Here is a 16,906-nt window from a genome sequence, read left to right as displayed (position 1 = left end):
CGGAACCATCTTATAATAATAATATATAATATGCCATTTAGCAGACGCTTTTATCCAAAGCGACTTACAGTCATGTGTGCATACATTCTACGTATGGGTGGTCCCGGGAATCGAACCCACTACCCTGGCGTTACAAGCGCCATGCTCTACCAACTGAGCTACAGAGCTTCAAAAGGAAGGCTGATCATTATGATTGTAATGATGGTGTGCTTCTCTCTGCTTCTCCAGCCCAGGAGGCAGGTGTGTCCCCGTGTCCCAGTACCTGTCCCGACCTGTCGAAGTCCCAGACCCTCAGCTCTCTGTCTGAGAGTGGGGCTGTACTGGTAGAGGTCTGCTGTCTGCTAGTACTGGCTGTAGACAACAAGGTATCTTAACACATTGCCTCCTCCTGCTGGCTATCGACAAAACACACAACTACCTTTTCTCAGACTGTTGGCTATGTTCCCAAACCATTTCCCCTTTGTTGATCTTTACCTCTGTTTCCTGTCGTCTGCAGACAGCAGCAGAGGAGCTGTGTCTCCTTCTCAGCCAGGTGTTTCAGATAGTTTATACGGAGTCCACTATAGACTTCCTGGACAGAGCCATCTTTGACGGAGCCACCACCCCCACCAGACACCTCTCTCTCTACAGTGGTGAAGACTCTCAATCAATTAACACATCAATCAATCCCACACAGACACTGACACCTCTCTCTTACCAGTGGAGGCTGCTGATAGGTTGGACGACTCATAATAATGGCTGGAAACAGGAGCGAATGGAATGGCATTAAAAATTACCTGGGAACCATGGAAACCATGTGTTGGATGTATTTGATACCATTCCACTGATTTCCGCTCCAGCCATTACCTCGAGCTCGTCCCACCCAACCACCAACCTCGTGCTCTCTATAGGGATGAGGCTCAAAATGTTTTCACTGTTACTAAGAGCAGCAATAAAAAAACTGTTTTGTTGTTGTTGTTTTGATAATTAATATGAATCCATTTCTGTTTTCTAATTGTGAAGACGACTCTTCAAGCAAGGTGGACCTAAAGGAATCATTCGAAGCAGAGGCCAGCACCTTGTAAGTAGCTAGAATTATGTCTGTGTGTTATGCAGTTAGTTCCATGGTTCTCAGGGCGGTGGTTCTCAGGGCGGTGGTTAGGTGGTTCTCAGGGCGGTGGTTCTCAGGGCGGTGGTTCTCAGGCGGTGGTTCTCAGGCAGTGGTTCTCAGGCGGTGGTTCTCAGGGCGGTGGTTCTCAGGGCGGTGGTTCTCAGGCGGTGGTTCTCAGGCGGTGGTTCTCAGGCGGTGGTTCTCAGGGGCGGTGGTTCTCAGGACGGTGGTTCTCAGGGCGGTGGTTCTCAGGGCGGTGGTTAGGTGGTTCTCAGGGCGGTGGTTCTCAGGACGGTGGTTCTCAGGGCGGTGGTTCTCAGGCGGTGGTTCTCAGGCTGTGGTTCTCAGGGCGGTGGTTCTCAGGCGTGGTTCTCAGGACGGTGGTTCTCAGGCGGTGGTTCTCAGGGCGGTGGTTCTCAGGGCGGTGGTTCTCAGGACGGTGGTTCTCAGGACGGTGGTTCTCAGGCGGTGGTTCTCAGGGCAGTGGTTCTCAGGCGTGGTTCTCAGGCTGTGGTTGGTATTGGTATTTTATTAGGATCCCCATTAGCCGCTGCAAAAGCATCAGCTGCTCTTCCTGGGGTCCACATGAAACATGACATGATACACAGTACAGAACATTATTAGTCGAGGACTGAAATACATACATGTAAAATGCCACATACTGTAGCCTACGTATCAGTACATAATATCTAGGTCTAATACATAGTACAGAACATTATTAGACTGTAGCCTACGTATCAGTACATAATATCTAGGTCTAATACATGGTACAGAACATTATTAGACTGTAGCCTACATATCAGTACATACACACAATATCTAGGTCTAATACATAGTACAGTGAAAATTACCATACAATATATACAAAATGGCTGTGTCTCTTCAGTCCTTTTTTTGTACAGTAAGGTGGTCTTATCTGGTTTTATTGCTAGCTTTAGTTACCTGGGTTACCAGAGACTTGAGGCTTTAGTTACCTGGGTTACCAGAGACTTGAGGCTTGAGTTACCTGGGTTACCAGATACTTGAGGCTTGAGTTACCTGGGTTACCAGAGACTTGAGGCTTGAGTTACCTGGGTTACCAGAGACTTGAGGCTTGACTTACCTGGGTTACCAGAGACTTGAGGCTTGAGTTACCTGGGTTACCAGAGACTTGAGGCTTGAGTTACCTGGGTTACCAGAGACTTGAGGCTTGACTTACCTGGGTTACCAGAGACTTGAGGCTTGACTTACCTGGGTTACCAGAGACTTGAGGCTTGAGTTACCTGGGTTACCAGAGACTTGAGGCTTGAGTTACCTGGGTTACCAGAGACTTGAGGCTTGAGTTACCTGGGTTACCAGAGACTTGAGGCTTGAGTTACCTGGGTTACCAGAGACTTGAGGCTTGACTTACCTGGGTTACCAGAGACTTGAGGCTTGAGTTACCTGGGTTACCAGAGACTTGAGGCTTGACTTACCTGGGTTACCAGAGACTTGAGGCTTGAGTTACCTGGGTTTCCAGTGACTTCCATGTAGTCATGGCTCTATTTAATACTGTGCATTTCCCAGCCTCTGTTCTGGACTTGGGGACTGTGAAGAGACCTCTGGTTGCATGTCTTGTGTTGTACTGACGAGTGTCTGTACTGTGTTGCCAACTGCTTGAACAGACACATCAATATCTCTCGGCTGAACTTTGATCCAGGAGAGAATGACATCTTCCCCACGTGTACATCTAAGTGCTGCTTTGATCTGGACCAACTGCAATTCACCTATTTCCTTCTTTGCCGCACATGACCACACAGCTGGACAGTAGTCCAGGTGAAACTACACATGACCACACAGCTGGACAGTAGTCCAGGTGAAACTACACATGACCACACAGCTGGACAGTAGTCCAGGTGAAACTACACATGACCACACAGCTGGACAGTAGTCCAGGTGAAACTACACATGACCACACAGCTGGACAGTAGTCCAGGTGAAACTACACATGACCACACAGCTGGACAGTAGTCCAGGTGAAACTACACATGACCACACAGCTGGACAGTAGTCCAGGTGAAACTACACATGACCACACAGCTGGACAGTAGTCCAGGTGAAACTACACATGACCACACAGCTGGACAGTAGTGCAGGTGAAACTACACATGACCACACAGCTGGACAGTAGTCCAGGTGAAACTACACATGACCACACAGCTGGACAGTAGTCCAGGTGAAACTACACATGACCCCACAGCTGGACAGTAGTCCAGGTGAAACTACACATGACCACACAGCTGGACAGTAGTCCAGGTGAAACTACACATGACCACACAGCTGGACAGTAGTCCAGGTGAAACTACACATGACCACACAGCTGGACAGTAGTCCAGGTGAAACTACACATGACCACACAGCTGGACAGTAGTCCAGGTGAAACTACACATGACCACACAGCTGGACAGTAGTCCAGGTGAAACTACACATGACCACACAGCTGGTCAGTAGTCCAGGTGAAACTACACATGACCACACAGCTGGACAGTAGTCCAGGTGAAACTACACATGACCACACAGCTGGACAGTAGTCCAGGTGAAACTACACATGACCACACAGCTGGACAGTAGTCCAGGTGAAACTACACATGACCACACAGCTGGACAGTAGTCCAGGTGAAACTACACATGACCCCACAGCTGGACAGTAGTCCAGGTGAAACTACACATGACCACACAGCTGGACAGTAGTCCAGGTGAAACTACACATGACCACACAGCTGGACAGTAGTCCAGGTGAAACTACACATGACCACACAGCTGGACAGTAGTCCAGGTGAAACTACACATGACCACACAGCTGGACAGTAGTCCAGGTGAAACTACACATGACCACACAGCTGGACAGTAGTCCAGGTGAAACTACACATGACCACACAGCTGGACAGTAGTCCAGGTGTGACAAAACTAGGGCATGTAGGACCATGTATCAGATGAGATGTCAAGACGGCAAAGCCCTATCATGGACAGACTTCTTCCTATTTTAGCAACCATTGTGTCTATATGTTTTGACCATGACAGCTTGCTATGGTTCTGTTGGGTTTTAGTGATGTGGTTCTGGAGGGTTTTAATGATGTGGTTCTGTAGGGTTTTAATGATGTGGTTCTGTAGGGTTTTAATGATGTGGTTCTGTAGGGTTTTAATGATGTGGTTCTGTAGGGTTTTAGTGATGTGGTTCTGTAGGGGTTTTAATGATGTGGTTCTGTAGGGGTTTTAATGATGTGGTTCTGTTGGGTTTTAATGGTGTGGTTCTGTATGGTTTTAATGATGTGCTTCTGTAGGCTTTTTGTGATGTGGGTCTGTAGGGTTTTAATGATATAGTTCTGTAGGGTTCTGTTGATGTGGTTCTGTTTGTTCTATAGTTCTTTCCAGGGTTCTCTCGAGGCAGGGGGCGACTCTCCGTCCCCCACCTCCACCCCAGCCTCCCCTCAGACCAAGACAGCCAGCGAAGGAGAGCTGAGCACCACCGCCACAGAGCTGCTACAAGACTACATGACCACGGTAGGGTGGGTGTGTTGTGTGTCTGTGCGTGTATAGATGTATAATGGTGCCTGAGGGGATGTCTGCCGTTTAACCAACTGCTATTTTGTGTGTTTTTTCTCTCACATTGTTTGTAACTTATTTTGTACATAATGTTGATGCTACCGTCTCTTATGGCCGAAAAGAGGTTCTGGATATCAGAACAGTGATTACTCACCTCAAACTGGATGAAACAGATGCTGGCACTAAGACTGCACTCAACGAGCAGTACAAGGCCTCCTCCCAGCTGCCCACTGCACTGAGGCTAGGTAACACGGTCACCACCGATAAATCCATGATTATCGAAAACTTCAATAAGCATTTCTCAACGGCTGGCCATGCCTTCCGCCTGGCTACTCCAACCTTGGCCAACAGCTCCGCCCCCGCAGCTCCTCGCCCAAGCCTCTCCCGGTTCTCCTTACCCAAATCCAGATAGCAGATGTTCTGAAAGAGCTCCAAAACCTGGACCCGTACAAATCAGCTGGGCTTGACAATCTGGACCCTCTATTTCTGAAACTCTCCGCCGCCATTGTCGCAACCCCTATTACCAGCCTGTTCAACCTCTCTTTCATATCGTCCGAGATCCCCAAGGATTGGAAAGCTGCCGCAGTCATCCCCTCTTCAAAGGGGAGACACCCTCGACCCAAACTGTTACAGACCTATATCCATCCTGCCCTGCCTATCTAAGGTCTTCGAAAGCCAAGTCAACAAACAGGTCACTGACCATCTCGAATCCCACCGTACCTTCTCCGCTGTGCAATCTGGTTTCCGAGCCGGTCACGGGTGCACCTCAGCCACACTCAAGGTACTAAACGATATCATAACCGCCATCGATAAAAGACAGTACTGTGCAGCCGTCTTCACTTAATTCTGCCAAGGCCTTCACTCGTCAATCACCATATTCTTATCGGCAGACTCAGTAGCCTCGGTTTTTCGGATGACTGCCTGCCTGGTCTGCTCAATTACTGCAGACAGAGTTCAGTGTGTCAAATCGGGAGGGCATGCCGTCCATCCTCTGGCAGTCTCTATGGGGTGCCAGGGTTAAATTCTCGGGCCGACTCTCTTTCTCTGTATATATCAATGATGTTGCTCTTGCTGCGGGCGATTGATTCCCTGATCCACCTCTACGCAGACGACACCGTTCTATATACTTTCGGCCCGTCATTGGACACTGTGCTATCTAACCTCCAAACGAACTTCAATGCCATACAACACTCCTTCCGTGGCCTCCAACTGCTCTTAAACGCTAGTAAAACCAAATGCATGCTTTTCAACCGATCGCTGCCTGCACCCGCATGCCCGACTAGCATCACCACCCTGGATGGTTCCGACCTTGAATATGTAGACATCTATAAGTACCTAGGTGTCTGGCTAGACTGCAAACTCTCCTTCCAGACTCATATCAAACATCTCCAATCGAAAATCAAATCAAGAGTCGGCTTTCTATTCCGCAACAAAGCCTCCTTCACTCACGCCGCCAAGCTTACCCTAGTAAACTGACTATCCTACTGATCCTCGACTTCGGCGATGTCATCTACAAAATGGCTTCCAACACTCTACTCAGCAAACTGGATGCAGTCTATCACAGTGCCATCAGTTTTGTCACTAAAGCACCTTATACCACCCACCACTGCGACTTGTATGCTCTAGTCGGCTGGCCCTCGCTACATATTCGTCGCCAGACCCCACTGGCTCCAGGTCATCTACAAGTCCATGCTAGGTAAAGCTCCGCCTTATCTCAGTTCACTGGTCACGATGGCAACACCCATCCGTAGCACGCACTCCAGGAGGTGTATCTCATTGATCATCCCTAAAGCCAACACCTCATTTGGCCGCCTTTTCGTTCCAGTACTCTGCTGCCTGTGACTGGAACGAATGTAAAATCGCTGAAGTTGGAGACTTTATCTCCCTCACCAACTTCAAACATCAGCTATCTGAGCAGCTGACCGATCGCTGCAGCTGTACATAGTCTATTGGTAAATAGCCCACCCATTTTCACCTACCTCATCCCCACACTGTTTTATTTATTTACTTTTCTGCTCTTTTGCACACCAATATTCTACCTGTACATGATCATCTGATCATTTATCACTCCAGTGTTAATCTGCAAAATTGTAATTATTCGCCTACCTCATGCCTTTTGCACACATTGTATATAGACTCCCCCTTTTTTACTGTGTTATTGACTTGTTAATTGTTTACTCCATGTGTAACTCTGTGTTGTCTGTTCACACGGCTATGCTTTATCTTGGCCAGGTCGCAGTTGCAAATGAGAACTTGTTCTCAACTAGCCTACCTGGTTAAATAAAGGTGAAATAAAAAGCCCATAAGCAAACAAGAAATCCTCATCAGGCCACCTGAAAAGTGTCTACACTGAGATTTTCAACCTCTCCCTGACAGAGTCTGTAATATCTACATGTTTCAAGCAGACCACCATAGTCCCTGTGCCCAAGAAAGCGAAGGTAACCTGCATAAATGACTCACATCGGGAGCCATGAAGTGCTGTGAAAGACTGGTCATGGCTCACATCAACACCATTTATCTCCGGAAACCCTAGACCCACTTCAATTTGCATATCACCCCCAACAGATCGGATGACGCAATCTCAATCGCACTCAACACTTCCCTTTCCCACCTGGACAAAATGAACTACTATGTGAGAATGCTGTTCATTGATTTACAGCTCAGTGTTCAACACCGTAGTGCCCACAAAGCTCATCATTAAGCTAAGGACCATGGGACTAAACACCTCCCTCTGCAACTGTATCCTGGGCTTTCTTACAGGCCGCCCCCAGGTGGTAAAAGTAGGCAACAACACATCTGCCACACTAACCCTCAACACTGGGGCCCCTCAGGGGTGCGTGCTTAGTCCCCTCCTGCAGTCACTGTTCACCCACGACCCCAGCACCATCATTAAGTTAGCTGAAGCCACAAAGTGGTAGGCCTGATCACCGACAACAATGAGACTGCCTATAGGGAGGAGGTTAGAGACCTGGCAGTGTGGTGCCAGGACAACAACCTCTCCTCAACATGAGCAAGACAAAGGAGCTGATCGTGGTCTACAGGAAAAAGAGGGAAGAACACACCCCATTCACACCAACGGGGCTGCAGTGGGTCGAGAGTTTCAAGTTCCTTGGTGTCCATCACCACCAAACTATCATGGTCCAAACACACCAAGACAGTCCTGAAGAGAGCATGACAACGCCTATTCCCCTCTGAAAAGTTTTGGCACGGGGTTCCCAGATCCTCAAAAGTTCTACAGCTGCACCATCGAGAGCATCCTGACCGTTGCCTCATCGCCTGGTATGGCAACTGCTCGGCATCTGACCGTAAGACGCTACAGAGGGTAGTGCAAAAGGCCCGGTACATCACTGGGGCCAAGCTTCCTACCATCCAGGACCTCTATACCAGGCGGTGTCAGAGAAAGGCCCTACAGAGGGTAGTGCAAAAGGCCCGTACATCACTGGGGCCAAGCTTCCTGCCATCCAGGACCCTATATACCAGGCGGTGCCAGAGAAAGGCCCTACAGAGGGTAGTGCAAAAGGCCCGGTACATCACTGGGGCCAAGCTTCCTGCCATCCAGGACCTCTATACCAGGCGGTGTCAGAGAAAGGCCCTACAGAGGGTAGTGCAAAAGGCCCGGCACATCACTGGGGCCAAGCTTCCTGCCATCCAGGACCTCTATACCAGGCGGTGTCAGAGAAAGGCCCTACAGAGGGTAGTGCAAAAGGCCCGGTACATCACTGGGGCCAAGCTTCCTGCCATCCAGACCTCTATACCAGGCGGTGTCAGAGAAAGGCCCTACAGAGGGTAGTGCAAAAGGCCCGGGTACATCACTGGGGGCCAAGCTTCCTGCCATCCAGGACCTCTATACCAGGCGGTGTCAGAGAAAGGCCCTACAGAGGGGTAGTGCAAAAGGCCCGGTACATCACTGGGGCCAAGCTTCCTGCCATCCAGGACCTCTATACCAGGCGGTGTCAGAGAAAGGCCCTACAGAGGGTAGTGCAAAAGGCCCGGTACATCACTGGGGCCAAGCTTCCTGCCATCCAGGACCTCTATACCAGGCGGTGTCAGAGAAAGGCCCTACAGAGGGTAGCAAAGGCCCGGTACATCACTGGGGCCAAGCTTCCTGCCATCCAGGACCTCTATACCAGGCGGTGTCAGAGAAATGGCCAAAAAAATTGTAAGACTCCAGTCACACAAGTCATAGACTTTTCTCTGTGCTACCACACGGCAAGCGGTACCGGAGCACCAAGTCTAGGTCCAAAACAGCTTCTACCCCCAAAGCAATAAAGACTGCTGAACAATGTATACCGCTTGTATATACAGTGCCAAGAAAAGTATGTGAACCCTTTGGAATTACCAGGATTTCTGCATAAATTGGTCATCAAATTTGATCTTATCTTCATCTAAGTCACAAAAATAGACAAACGCTATGTGTTTAAACTAATAACTCACAAATTATTGTATTTTCTTGTCTATATTGAATACATTTAAACATTTACAGTGTAGGTTGGGAAAAGTATGTGAACCCCCAAGGATAATGACTTCTCCTAAAGATAATTGGAGTCAGGAGTCAGCTAACCTGGAGTCCAATCAATGAGACGATATTGAGATGTTGGTTAGAGCTGCCCTGCAATATAAAAACACTCACAAAATGTTAGTTTGCTGTTCACAAGAAACATTTCCTGATGTGAACCATGCCTCAAACAAAAGAGACCTCAGAAGACCTACGCTTATTGATGACTTGCATAAAGCTGGAAAGGGTTCAAGTATCTCTAAAAGCCTTGATTTTCATCAGTCCACAATAAGACAAATTGTCTATAAATGGAGAAAGTTCAGCACTGTTGCTACCTCCCTAGGAGTGGCCCCTGCAAAGACGACTGCAAGAGCACAGTGCAGAATGCTCAATGAATCTTAGAGTGTCAGCTAAAGACTTACAGAAATCTCTGGAACATGCTAACATCTCTGTTGACGAGTCTACGATACGTAAAACACTAAACAAGAGTAGTGTTCATTGGAGGACACCACGGAAGAAGCCACTGCTGTCCAAAAAACCCATTGCTGCACGTCTGAAGTTTGCAATAGTGGATGTTCCACAGCGTTTCTGGCAAAATATTCAGTGGACAGATGAAACTACAGTTGAGTTGTTTGAAGGAACACACAACACTATGGGTTGAGAAAAAAAGTCAAGTATGGTGGAGGGAGTATGGTGGGCAGGAAGTATGGTGGAGGGAGCATCACTGTTTCCTGCCTCAGGGCAGGAAGTATGGTGGAGGGAGCATCACTGTTTCCTGCCTCAGGGCAGGAAGTATGGTGGAGGGAGCATCACTGTTTCCTGCCTCAGGGCAGGAAGTATGGTGGAGGGAGCATCACTGTTTCCCTGCCTCAGGGCAGGAAGTATGGTGGAGGGAGCATCACTGTTTCCTGCCTCAGGGCAGCTTGCTATCATCGACAGATATCCCAAGTTTATCAAGACATTTTGCAGGAGAATGTAATCTTATTTTATGTTCATATATTTGCATGAAATTAAGTATTTTTAAGGCTCATATTTTGTGGGCAAGTTGCACATAGAATTTATATTTTTGTAAATGGACAACTTTGGCATTGAAAAAGGGATGGTTTATCGTAGACATGCGAAAAACAAGCAACGTCACTTGTAAAGTACCCAACTTGTTGTATTTTGTGCCAGTAATGATGCTTCTTTCTCTGAAAATGCTACTTTTATTTGCTCTTTGTCATCTGTCCGCCAAGTGAAGCTCAACAGGACATCACCCAGAAGTTTGGTGACGCAACATTACAACGACCCAAAACACCACAGAAGAAGAAGTAAATCAACAACAGAATGACTTCAACAGAAGAAAATACGCCTCCTGGAGTCGCCTAGTCCTGACCTCAACCCGATTTGAGATGCTGTTGCATGACCTCAAGAGCAGTTCACACCAGACATCCCAAGAGTATTGACCTCAAGAGCAGTTCACACCGGACATCCCAAGAGTATTGACCTCAAGAGCAGTTCACACCAGACATCCCAAGAGTATTGACCTCAAGAGCAGTTCACACCAGACATCCCAAGAGTATTGACCTCAAGAGCAGTTCACACCAGACATCCCAAGAGTATTGACCTCAAGAGCAGTTCACACCGGAAATCCCAAGAGTATTGACCTTAAGAGCAGTTCACACCGGACATCCCAAGAGTATTGACCTCAAGAGCAGTTCACACCGGACATCCCAAGAGTATTGACCTCAAGAGCAGTTCACACCAGACATCCCAAGAGTATTGACCTCAAGAGCAGTTCACACCAGACATCCCAAGAGTATTGACCTCAAGAGCAGTTCACACCGGAAATCCCAAGAGTATTGACCTTAAGAGCAGTTCACACCGGACATCCCAAGAGTATTGACCTCAAGAGCAGTTCACACCAGACATCCCAAGAGTATTGACCTCAAGAGCAGTTCACACCGGACATCCCAAGAGTATTGACCTTAAGAGCAGTTCACACCGGACATCCCAAGAGTATTGACCTTAAGAGCAGTTCACACCGGACATCCCAAGAGTATTGACCTCAAGAGCAGTTCACACCAGACTTCCCAAGAGTATTGACCTCAAGAGCAGTTCACACCAGACATCCCAAGAGTATTGACCTCAAGAGCAGTTCACACCAGACTTCCCAAGAGTATTGACCTCAAGAGCAGTTCACACCAGACATCCCAAGAGTATTGACCTCAAGAGCAGTTCACACCAGACATCCCAAGAGTATTGACCTCAAGAGCAGTTCACACCAGACATCCCGAGAGTATTGACCTCAAGAGCAGTTCACACGGGACATCCCAAGAGTATTGACCTCAAGAGCAGTTCAACCGACATCCCAAGAGTATTGACCTCAAGAGCAGTTCACACCAGACATCCCAAGAGTATTGACCTTAAGAGCAGTTCACACCGGACATCCCAAGAGTATTGCTGAACTGGAACAGTTTTGCTCAGAAGAAAAAATCCAAAATTCCTCCTGCCCCCGTTGTGCAGGTCTGATCCTCAACGACAGAAAACGTTTGGTTGAGGTCATTGCTGCCAAAAGAGGGTCAACCAGTTATTAAATCCAAGGGTTCACATACTTTTCCCACCCTGCACTGTGAATGTTTACACGGTGTGTTCAATAAAGACGTGAAAACATATATAATTGTTTGTGTGTTATTAGTTTAAGCAGACTGTCTATTGCTGTGACATAGATGAAGATCAGATCAAATTGTTTGACTAATTTATGCAGAAATCCAGGTAATTCCAAAGAGTTCATACTTTTTCTTGCCACTGTAGCCATCGTTATTGTTATTTAATTGTTTTTACTTTAGTTTATTTAGTAAATATCTCAACTCTATTTCTTGAACTACGCAGTTCTTGGTTAAGGGTTTGTAAGTAGCATTTCACGGTAAGGTCTACACCTTACCGTATTCGGCGCATGTGACAAATACAATTTGATTTGATTTATGAGGCTTTGGTGATCTATAAAATATGTACAGCTGTTTAGTTGCAGCTAACCTAAAACTATTTTAGGCTCATCTCATTTTATTTTTCTTTAACCTTTTTCCCTCCCCTCTCCCCCTTTTCTCTCTCCCCATTTTCTCTTTCTCTCTCTCTCTCTCTCTCTCTCTCTCTCTCTCTCTCTCTCTCTCTCTCTCTCTCTCTCTCTCTCTCTCTCCTCTCTCTCCCTCCTCTCTCCTCCCTCCTCTCCCTCCCCTCCCTCCTCTCTCTCTCTCTCCCTCCCCTCCCCTCCCTCCCCCTCCCTCCCCTCCCTCCCTCTCTCCTCTCCCTCCCTCCCTCCCCTCTCCCTCCCCTCCCCCCTCCCTCCCTCCCCTATCTCTCCCTCCCTCCCTCCCTCTCTCTCTCCCTCCCCCTCCTCCCTCCCTCCCTCTCTCTCCCCTCTCTCTCCTCCCTCCCTCCCTCCCTCTCTCTCTCCCCTCTCTCTCTCTCTCCCTCCTCCTCTCTCTCTCACCTCCCTCCCCTCTCTCCTCCCCCCTCTCCCTCCCTCCCTCTCTCTCTCCCCTCCTCCCTCTTTTCCTCTAAGTTGCGTACCAAGTTGTCGTCTCAGGAGATCCAGCAGTTTGCTACTCTTCTTCATGAGTACCGTAACGGAGCGTCCGTCCATGAGTTCTGTATCAACCTTCGCCAGCTCTACGGGGACAGCAGGAAGTTCCTCCTACTGGGTAAGAACCACTGTATGGGGATCACAGGGTAAAAGGTCAAACCTGGGATGTGTTTAGAGGTCAAGCCGAGCAGCAGGAAACAGCTGTGAAACGAACGGGAGATTTTTACCTGAGCTTGACCATTGAGAATGCTTATTTTGTGTTTCCCAATCCCTGTTTTTGCTTTCGTTGTGCCTTTATTGAACAGGACCTTGCTGTTTCAATGTGTGAAATGAGTCTGCACTATTTCAGTTCACTTAAGGCTCGGGTTCTACAGTGGGACCATTTTATGTGCCTAAATATGTGCTGTGTGTCCTGGATTGTTAATTTAGGAGCACCTGTGAGTCTAGAGAAATGAGGGACTCTAAAATCATTTTCATTGTGCTGCTAAATTTATTTGTCTCTTTGTAAAAAGGTCAGAGCCCTGGTTCTGTGATTCAGACTGTCTGTGCATTGTCCTTTTTCCCCTTTTTACGATCCCACGTCCATCCAGGTCTGAGGCCGTTCATCCCAGAGAAGGACAGCCAACACTTTGAGAACTTCCTGGAGACCATCGGTGTCAAGGACGGTCGTGGCATCATCACTGACAGCTTCGGCGCTACCGACGCACCGCCAGCTCCGCCTCCGACTCAACCACCAATGGGAACGGGGCGGTGGGAGGGGACGGTGGGTCTGACGAAGGGCTTGTGCCCTCCGAAGGAGACGAATGGGACCGCATGATCTCTGATATCAGTAATGATATAGAGGCTCTGGGCGTCAGTATGGACCAAGAGGGGTCACACCCTAGCCTCTAACCCCTACCATCGAGACTGTGCTGCAGTATGGACCAAGAGGTGTCACACCCTAGCCTCTAACCCCTACCATCGAGACTGTGCTGCAGTATTTACCAAGAGGGGTCACACCCTAGACCCTAAACCCTTCTCCCTATGCCCTAGCTCATACCCCCTACTCCCAACCATCGAGACTGTGCTGCAGTATGTACCAAGAGGGGTCACACCTAGACCTAAACCTTCTCCCTATGCCCTAGCTCATACCCCCTACTCCCTACCATCGAGACTGTGCTGCAGTATGTACCAAGAGGGGTCACACCCTAGACCCTAAACCCTTCTCCCTATGCCCTAACTCACACCCCTAGTCCCTACCATCGAGACTGTGCTGCAGTATGTACAAGAGGGGTCACACCCTAGACCCTAAACCCTTCTCCCTATGCCCTAACTCATACCCCCTAGTCCCTACTCGTCCTAAACCAAGAGAGAGGACGATCCAGCCAGCCCAGATCCAACCCCTGATGATGACATGCTGTGCATTGTGGCCAATCAGCTTTCAGTGTGAGCCAGCTTAGCCAATCCGCTCAGCCTTTTTAAAGAAAACTTTATTGATCCATTCGTAGTGGTTTTTACTTTTAAGTCTCTGGAGTTTTGATTGTTATTGGCAGCATCTGCCATCAGTGACCAGGATGAAGCTGAGTCGCCCTCCTGAGGGCAGCCATCATGAATACCCACAATGCTCTGTCTGGTGTCTCGCTCACAATGGGTGCGTTTGACATTGCAGCCCGACTTTAAAAGGCGAGTCGAGACCGACTGATCTACAAATCACCTTAGATCATTAAAAAAAACGACCTACTCGATTATTATATGTGGGTCAAGTCAGTCCCTTCATACAGCTTCTGCTGCTCTGGAACACGGCCAATCGGAGTCTGTGGGTGCGCTGTACAGGAAGTAAGGGTACCATTTGACACGCAGACCAGAAGATGTGCCTGGACACAGAATAGTGAATATTTTATAATGACTTAGGTTTGTGTATGTAGTAGTTAGCCTGTATTTCTGTTCTTAAGGTCAATCATTAACCTTCTATACAGTCTCAGCCCTGTCTAAGACTGGGGGCGAGGTGGGGTTCTACTCTGCTAACATGTGGGAGGTGGGGGTTCTACTCTGCTAACATGTGGAGGTGGGGTTCTACTCTGCTAACATGGAGGTGGGGTTCTAGCTAACATGGAGGTGGGGTTCTACCTACTAACATATGGAGGTGGGGTTCTACTCTGCTAACATATGGAGGTGGGGTTCTACTCTGCCCCAACATATGGAGGTGGGGTTCTACCTGCTAACATATGGAGGTGGGTTCTACTCTGCCAACATATGGAGGGGGGTTCTACTCTGCTAACATATGGAGGTGGGGTTCACTCTGCTAACATATGGAGGTGGGGTTCTACTCTGCTAACATATGGAGGTGGGGTTCTACTCTGCTAACATATGGAGGTGGGGTTCTACCTGCTAACATGGAGGTGGGGTTCTACTCTGCTAACATAGGGTGGAGGTGGGGTTCTACTCTGCTAACATGGAGGTGGGGTTCTAGCTAACATGGAGGTGGGGTTCTACTCTGCTAACATGGAGGTGGGGTTCTACTCTGCTAACATATGGGGTTCTGCTCTGCTAGCATGGAGGTGGGGTTCTACTCTGCTAACATGGAGGTGGGGTTCTACTCTGCTAACATGTGGAGGTGGGGTTCTACTCTGCTAACATGGAGGTGGGGTTCTATGTGGAGGTGGGGTTCTACTCTGCTAACATGGAGGTGGGGTTCTACTCTGCTTAAGGTGGGGTTCATGGCTAACATATAGGTCTACTCTGCTAACATGGAGGTGGGGTTCTACTGCTGCCATGGAGGTGGGTTCTACTCTGCTAACATGGAGGTGGGGTTCTACTCTGCTAACATGGAGGTGGGGTTCTACTCTGCTAACATATGGGAGGTGGGGTTCTACTCTGCTGGAGGGGTCTTCTAACATATGGAGGTGGGGTTCTACTCTGCTAACATGGAGGTGGGGTTCATATGGAGGTGGGGGTCTACCACTAACATGGAGGTGGGTTCTACTCTGCTAACATATGGAGGTGGGTCATCTGGCTAACATGGAGGTGGGGTTCCCACTCTGCTAACATATGGAGGTGGGGCCCTACTCTGCTAACATGGAGGTGGGGTCTACCTGCCAACATATGGAGGTGGGCTCTACTCTGCTAACATGGAGGTGGGGTTCTACTCTGCTAACATATGGAGGTGGGGTTCTACTCTGCTAACATGGAGGTGGGGTTCTACTCTGCTAACATATGGAGGTGGGGTTCTACTCTGCTAACATGGAGGTGGGGGTCGTAGAGCAAAATGGATTTGGAAGTGTGACGGCGCCGCTTGTGGCGGATTAAGATGCATCCACTGTAAGGAAAACTGAAATCTCATGTTTAAACTGAAGGATGTTGATGAGGATTTTTGCATTGTGCTAATGTGATTTCAGCGGGCTGCGGAAATCCACTCTGGGAGGGGATCACTTAATCCACCAAGTATTTTCTCCTGCTCTGTATATTATTTACTGCTTTCCTTTTTATTATTCGTTTCAAATGCACCCTAATCCCTATTTAGTGCACTACTTTTGACCAGAGCTTCATGGGCACACATCAAAAGCAGCGCACTAAATAGGGAATAGCGTGCTCTTTGGTGTTCGGACTTTGTGTTTTATTTACTTGTACTGTTTTGTTGTGGTTTTATGTTTTACACTTAGCCTAGCGTTTAGCCTTAGCCTAGCATTGAACCTTAGCCTAGCATTTAGCCTTAGCCTAGCATTTAACCTTAGCCTAGCATTTAGCCTTAGCCTAGCATTTAGCCTTAGCCTAGCGTTTTTTTTTATTAACGTTTACCTTTGTCTTATCTCAGTCAACGACATCTGTTGATAAAATGTGACTGTATTGTAAAACTGAACACTCTCATTCAGAATATCTGGATGGAGAACATATCTGACAAAGCCAGTTACTGGCGGATTGACAATTCAATACACGATCTCTTCTCATAGCGCAGACCGACCAAACCAACCTTACCTTCAGCCAGGCACAGTAGATCACCTGCTGGGCGTTGACAAAGGTGACGATTCAACATGTACAATCGTCTGGAAAATGAAATGGCGGCCGCCGATCATTGTGGTGTGTTTCCTCTGATCATCCCCTATCACCAGTCATTGTGTCTTCAGATCTAAGTGGCACTAAAGTAGTATACTATATACCAACCCCTATGGGCCCTGGTCTAATGTAGTATACTATATACCAACCCCTATGGGCCCTGGTCTAA

The 16,906-nt window shown here is 48.2% G+C and overlaps 2 long non-coding RNA genes and 1 pseudogene across 35 annotated transcripts; 2 read left to right on the top strand and 1 right to left on the bottom strand.

Annotated features, from left to right (window-relative positions):
- Positions 1 to 85: 85 nt before the first annotated feature.
- On the top strand, positions 86 to 13,797 carry LOC127918457 (cerebral cavernous malformations protein 2 homolog; annotated as a pseudogene).
- On the bottom strand, positions 10,275 to 11,775 carry LOC127918458 (uncharacterized). Of its 2 annotated transcripts, none has more exons than XR_008100099.1 (3): positions 11,511 to 11,775; positions 11,313 to 11,392; positions 10,275 to 11,192 (listed from the first exon to the last, which is right to left on the bottom strand). It is a non-coding gene; the product is annotated as an uncharacterized LOC127918458 (long non-coding RNA). The 2 variants fall into 2 exon arrangements; XR_008100098.1 differs by lacking the exon at positions 11,511 to 11,775 and adding an exon at positions 11,233 to 11,272 and having other exon boundaries at positions 11,313 to 11,477.
- A 937-nt stretch (positions 13,798 to 14,734) lies between the features above and the next one.
- Positions 14,735 to 16,900, top strand: LOC127918456 (uncharacterized). Of its 33 annotated transcripts, none has more exons than XR_008100078.1 (6): positions 14,735 to 14,779; positions 14,831 to 14,859; positions 15,119 to 15,145; positions 15,347 to 15,373; positions 15,591 to 15,617; positions 15,822 to 16,900. It is a non-coding gene; the product is annotated as an uncharacterized LOC127918456 (long non-coding RNA). The 33 variants fall into 33 exon arrangements; XR_008100080.1 differs by lacking the exon at positions 15,347 to 15,373 and adding an exon at positions 15,302 to 15,328; XR_008100071.1 differs by lacking the exons at positions 15,119 to 15,145; positions 15,347 to 15,373 and adding exons at positions 15,003 to 15,031; positions 15,246 to 15,328.
- The last annotated feature ends 6 nt before the right edge of the window (positions 16,901 to 16,906 follow it).

Source organism: Oncorhynchus keta, unplaced genomic scaffold (assembly GCF_023373465.1).
Source record: "Oncorhynchus keta strain PuntledgeMale-10-30-2019 unplaced genomic scaffold, Oket_V2 Un_contig_14256_pilon_pilon, whole genome shotgun sequence".
In the NCBI taxonomy this organism is placed as follows: Eukaryota; Metazoa; Chordata; class Actinopteri; order Salmoniformes; family Salmonidae; genus Oncorhynchus; species Oncorhynchus keta.
This window is presented reverse-complemented; position numbering and strand designations above follow the sequence as displayed.